Source organism: Lampetra fluviatilis, chromosome 22 (assembly GCF_964198595.1).
Source record: "Lampetra fluviatilis chromosome 22, kcLamFluv1.1, whole genome shotgun sequence".
NCBI classification, from domain to species: Eukaryota; Metazoa; Chordata; class Hyperoartia; order Petromyzontiformes; family Petromyzontidae; genus Lampetra; species Lampetra fluviatilis.
In genome coordinates, this window is record NC_136296.1 from 1,530,001 (window position 1) to 1,535,000 (window position 5,000).

Sequence of the window (5,000 nt, forward strand, 5' to 3'; positions counted from 1 at the left end):
AGTATTGATCCCAATGCAGTACACCATATCCGCGTGCAATTGGCAGGTGAACTGACTGGGTGAATTGAAAAGTAAAACGCGACCCATCCAGATACGAAAATGCAAAAGCCTACAACACCTGGTATTCCCGGGCAGTCTCCCATCCAAGTACTCACCAGGCTCGACCCTGCTTAGCTTCCAAGATCAGACGAGATCGGGCGCATTCAGAGTGATATGGTCGTAGGCCATACTTGCAGAGACCTGACGCACATTCATATGTTAAAATCAAGATTCAACTCTACTGCGGGAGGTCAACACTCATGAAAACGTTTATTCTGGACTCCTGGTTGAGCCCCGAAAGAGTGGCATTAAACGGTCTTTTACAAGAAAATATTGATCCCAATGCAGTACACCATATCCGCGTGCAATTGGCAGGTGAACTGACTGGGTGAATTGAAGAGTAAAACGCGACCCATCCAGATACGAAAATGCAAAAGCCTACAACACCTGGTATTCCCAGGCAGTCTCCCATGCAAGTACTAACCAGGCTCGACCCTGCTTAGTTTTCGAGATCAAAGGAGATCGGGCGCATTCAGGGTGATATGGTCGTAGGACATACTTGCAGAGACCTGACGCACATTCATATGTTAAAATCAAGATTCAACTCTACTGCGGGAGGTCAACACTCATGAAAACGTTTATTCTGGACTCCTGGTTGAGCCCCGAAAGCGTGGCATTAAACGGTCTTTTACAAGAAAATATTGATCCCAATGCAGTACACCATATCCGCGTGCAATTGGCAGGTGAACTGACTGGGTGAATTGAAGAGTAAAACGCGACCCATCCAGATACGAAAATGCAAAAGCCTACAACACCTGGTGTTCCCAGGCAGTCTCCCATCCAAGTACTAACCAGGCTAGACCCTGCTTAGCTTCCGAGATCAGGCGCATTCAGGGTGATATGGTTCTAGGCCAAACTTGCAGAGACCTGACGCACATTCATATGTGAAAATCAAAATTCAACTCTACTGCGGGAGGTCAACACTCATGAAAACGTTTTTTTCTGGACTACTGGTTGAGCCCCGAAAGAGTGGCATTAAACGGTCTTTTACAAAAAAATCTTGATCCCAATGTAGTACACCATATCCACGTGCAATTGGCAGGTGAATTGACTGGGTGAATTGAAGAGTAAAACACGACCCATCCCGATGCGAAAATGCAAAAGCCTACAACACCTGGTATTCCCAGGCAGTCTCCCATCCAAGTACTAACCAGGCTCGACCCTGCTTAGCTTCCGAGATCAAAGGAGATCGGGCGCATTCAGGGTGATATGGTCGTAGGCCATACTTGCAGAGACCTGACGCACATTCATATGTTAAAATCAAGATTCAACTCTACTGCGGGAGGTCAACACTCATGAAAACGTTTATTCTGGACTCCTGGTTGAGCCCCGAAAGAGTGGCATTAAACGGTCTTTTACAAGAAAATCTTGATCCCAATGCAGTACACCATATCCGCGTGCAATTGGCAGGTGAACTGACTGGGTGAATTGAAGAGTAAAACGCGACCCATCCAGATACGAAAATGCAAAAGCCTACAACACCTGGTGTTCCCAGGCAGTCTCCCATCCAAGTACTAACCAGGCTAGACCCTGCTTAGCTTCCGAGATCAGGCGCATTCAGGGTGATTTGGTTCTAGGCCAAACTTGCAGAGACCTGACGCACATTCATATGTAAAAATCAAAATTCAACTCTACTGCGGGAGGTCAACACTCATGAAAACGTTTTTTTCTGGACTACTGGTTGAGCCCCGAAAGAGTGGCATTAAACGGTCTTTTACAAAAAAATCTTGATCCCAATGTAGTACACCATATCCACGTGCAATTGGCAGGTGAATTGACTGGGTGAATTGAAGAGTAAAACACGACCCATCCCGATGCGAAAATGCAAAAGCCTACAACACCTGGTATTCCCAGGCAGTCTCCCATCCAAGTACTAACCAGGCTCGACCCTGCTTAGCTTCCGAGATCAAAGGAGATCGGGCGCATTCAGGGTGATATGGTCGTAGGCCATACTTGCAGAGACCTGACGCACATTCATATGTTAAAATCAAGATTCAACTCTACTGCGGGAGGTCAACACTCATGAAAACGTTTATTCTGGACTCCTGGTTGAGCCCCGAAAGAGTGGCATTAAACGGTCTTTTACAAGAAAATCTTGATCCCAATGCAGTACACCATATCCGCGTGCAATTGTCAGGTGAACTGACTGGGTGAATTGAAGAGTAAAACGCGACCCATCCAGATACGAAAATGCAAAAGACTACAACAACTGGTATTCCGAGGCAGTCTGCGATCCAAGTACTAACCAGGCTCGACCCTGCTTAGCTTTCGAGATCAAAGGAGATCGGGCGCATTCAGGGTGATATGGTCGTAGGCCATACTTGCAGAGACCTGACGCACATTCATATGTTAAAATCAAGATTCAACTCTACTGCGGGAGGTCAACACTCATGAAAACGTTTATTCTGGACTCCTGGTTGAGCCCCGAAAGAGTGGCATTAAACGGTCTTTTACAAGAAAATCTTGATCCCAATGTAGTACACCATATCCACGTGCAATTAGCAGGTGAACTGACTGGGTGAATTGAAAAGTAAAACACGACCCATCCAAATGCGAAAATGCAAAAGCCTACAACACCTGGTATTCCTAGGCAGTCTCCTATCCAAGAACTAACCAGGCTGGACCCTGCTTAGCTTCCAAGATCAGACGAGATCGGGCATATTCAGGGTGATATGGTCGTAGGCCATACTTGCAGAGACCTGACGCACATTCATATGTTAAAATCAAGATTCAACTCTACTGCGGGAGGTCAACACTCATGAAAACGTTTATTCTGGACTCCTGGTTGAGCCCCGAAAGCGTGGCATTAAACGGTCTTTTACAAGAAAATCTTGATCCCAATGCAGTACACCATATCCGCGTGCAATTGACAGGTGAACTGACTGGGTGAATTGAAGAGTAAAACGCGACCCATCCAGATACGAAAATGCAAAAGCCTACAACATCTGGTATTCCGAGGCAGTCTCCCATTCAAGTACTAACCAGGCTCGACCCTGCTTAGCTTCCGAGATCAGGCGCATTCAGGGTGATATGGTTCTAGGCCAAACTTGCAGAGACCTGACGCACATTCATATGTAAAAATCAAAATTCAACTCTACTGCGGGAGGTCAACACTCATGAAAACGTTTATTCTTGACTCCTGGTTGAGCCCCGAAAGAGTGGCATTAAACGGTCTTTTACAAGAAAATCTTGATCACAATGCAGTACACCATATCCGCGTGCAATTAGCAGGTGAACTGACTGGGTGAATTGAAGAGTAAAACGCGACCCATCCAGATACGAAAATGCAAAAGCCTACAACACCTGGTATTCCCAGGCAGTCTTCCATCCAAGTACTCACCAGGCTCGACACTGCTTAGCTTCCAAGATCAGACGAGATCGTGCGCATTCAGGGTGATATTGTCGTAGGCCATACTTGCAGAGACCTGACGCACATTCATATGTTAAAATCAAGATTCAACTCTACTGCGGGAGGTCAACACTCATGAAAACGTTTATTCTGGACTCCTGGTTGAGCCCCGAAAGAGTGGCATTAAACGGTCTTTTACAATAAAATTTTGATCCCAATGCATTACACCATATCCACGTGCAATTGGCAGGTGAACTGACTGGGTGAATTGAAGAGTTAAACGCGACCCATCCAGATGCGAGAATGCAAAAGCCTACAACACCTGGTATTCCCAGGCAGTCTCCCATCAAAGTACTAACCAGGCTCGACCCTGCTTAGCTTTCGAGATCAAAGGAGATCGGGCGCATTCACGGTGATATGGTCATAGGCCATTCTTGCAGTGACCTGACGCACATTCATATGTTAAAATCAAGATTCAACTCTACTGCGGGAGGTCAACACTCATGAAAACGTTTATTCTGGACTCCTGGTTGAGCCCCGAAAGAGTGGCATTAAACGGTCTTTTACAAAAAAATCTTGATCCCAATGTAGTACACCATATCCACGTGCAATTGGCAGGTGAACTGACTGGGTGAATTGAAGAGTATAACACGACCCATCCAGATGCGAAAATGCAAAAGCCTACAACACCTGGTATTCCCAGGCAGTCTCCTATCCAAGTACTAATCAGGCTCGACCCTGCTTAGCTTCAGAGATCAGACGAGATCGGGCGCATTCAGGGTGATATGGTCGTAGGCCATACTTGCAGAGACCTGACGCACATTCATATGTAAAAATCAAGATTCAACTCTACTGCAGGAGGTCAACACTCATGAAAACGTTTATTCTGGACTCCTGGTTGAGCCCCGAAGGAGTGGCATTAAACGGTCTTTTCCAAAAAAATCTTGATCCCAATGTAGTACACCATATCCACGTGCAATGGGCAGGTGAACTGACTGGGTGAATTGAAGAGTAAAACACGACCCATCCAGATACGAAAATGCAAAAGCCTACAACACCTGGTATTCCCAGGCAGTCTTCCATCCAAGTACTCACCAGGCTCGACACTGCTTAGCTTCCAAGATCAGACGAGCTCGTGCGCATTCAGGGTGATATTGTCGTAGGTCATACTTGCAGAGACCTGACGCACATTCATATGTTAAAATCAAGATTCAACTCTACTGCGGGAGGTCAACACTCATGAAAACGTTTATTCTGGACTCCTGGTTGAGCCCCGAAAAAGTGGCATTAAACGGTCTTTTACAATAAAATCTTGATCCCAATGCAGTACACCATATCCACGTGCAATTGGCAGGTGAACTGACTGGGTAAATTGAAGAGTTTAACGCGACCCATCCAGATGCGAGAATGCAAAAGCCTACAACACCTGGTATTCCTAGGCAGTCTCCCATCCAAGTACTAACCACGCTCGACCCTGCTTAGCTTCCAAGATCAGACGAGATCGGGCGCATTCAGGGTGATATGGTCGTAGGCCATACTTGCAGAGACCTGA

General features: G+C 46.3%; 6 non-coding genes and 8 pseudogenes across 6 annotated transcripts; all 14 read right to left on the reverse strand.

The window, feature by feature from the left end:
* Window positions 1-106: 106 nt before the first annotated feature.
* LOC144939140 (5S ribosomal RNA) lies at window positions 107-225 on the reverse strand. The gene has a single exon (XR_013638334.1). It is a non-coding gene; the product is annotated as a 5S ribosomal RNA (ribosomal RNA).
* Window positions 226-474: 249 nt separating this feature from the next.
* LOC144939560 (5S ribosomal RNA) lies at window positions 475-593 on the reverse strand (annotated as a pseudogene).
* A 249-nt stretch (window positions 594-842) lies between these two features.
* On the reverse strand, window positions 843-951 carry LOC144940086 (5S ribosomal RNA; annotated as a pseudogene).
* A 250-nt stretch (window positions 952-1,201) lies between these two features.
* LOC144940494 (5S ribosomal RNA) lies at window positions 1,202-1,320 on the reverse strand. Its single transcript, XR_013639061.1, has one exon. It is a non-coding gene; the product is annotated as a 5S ribosomal RNA (ribosomal RNA).
* A 249-nt stretch (window positions 1,321-1,569) lies between these two features.
* On the reverse strand, window positions 1,570-1,678 carry LOC144940133 (5S ribosomal RNA; annotated as a pseudogene).
* A 250-nt stretch (window positions 1,679-1,928) lies between these two features.
* On the reverse strand, window positions 1,929-2,047 carry LOC144940495 (5S ribosomal RNA). Its single transcript, XR_013639062.1, has one exon. It is a non-coding gene; the product is annotated as a 5S ribosomal RNA (ribosomal RNA).
* A 249-nt stretch (window positions 2,048-2,296) lies between these two features.
* Window positions 2,297-2,415, reverse strand: LOC144940005 (5S ribosomal RNA; annotated as a pseudogene).
* Window positions 2,416-2,664: 249 nt separating this feature from the next.
* LOC144939713 (5S ribosomal RNA) lies at window positions 2,665-2,783 on the reverse strand (annotated as a pseudogene).
* A 249-nt stretch (window positions 2,784-3,032) lies between these two features.
* On the reverse strand, window positions 3,033-3,141 carry LOC144940151 (5S ribosomal RNA; annotated as a pseudogene).
* A 249-nt stretch (window positions 3,142-3,390) lies between these two features.
* Window positions 3,391-3,509, reverse strand: LOC144939780 (5S ribosomal RNA; annotated as a pseudogene).
* A 249-nt stretch (window positions 3,510-3,758) lies between these two features.
* LOC144939392 (5S ribosomal RNA) lies at window positions 3,759-3,877 on the reverse strand. Its single transcript, XR_013638573.1, has one exon. It is a non-coding gene; the product is annotated as a 5S ribosomal RNA (ribosomal RNA).
* Window positions 3,878-4,126: 249 nt separating this feature from the next.
* Window positions 4,127-4,245, reverse strand: LOC144938663 (5S ribosomal RNA). The gene has a single exon (XR_013637880.1). It is a non-coding gene; the product is annotated as a 5S ribosomal RNA (ribosomal RNA).
* A 249-nt stretch (window positions 4,246-4,494) lies between these two features.
* On the reverse strand, window positions 4,495-4,613 carry LOC144940063 (5S ribosomal RNA; annotated as a pseudogene).
* Window positions 4,614-4,862: 249 nt separating this feature from the next.
* Window positions 4,863-4,981, reverse strand: LOC144939241 (5S ribosomal RNA). Its single transcript, XR_013638431.1, has one exon. It is a non-coding gene; the product is annotated as a 5S ribosomal RNA (ribosomal RNA).
* Between the last annotated feature and the right edge of the window lie 19 nt (window positions 4,982-5,000).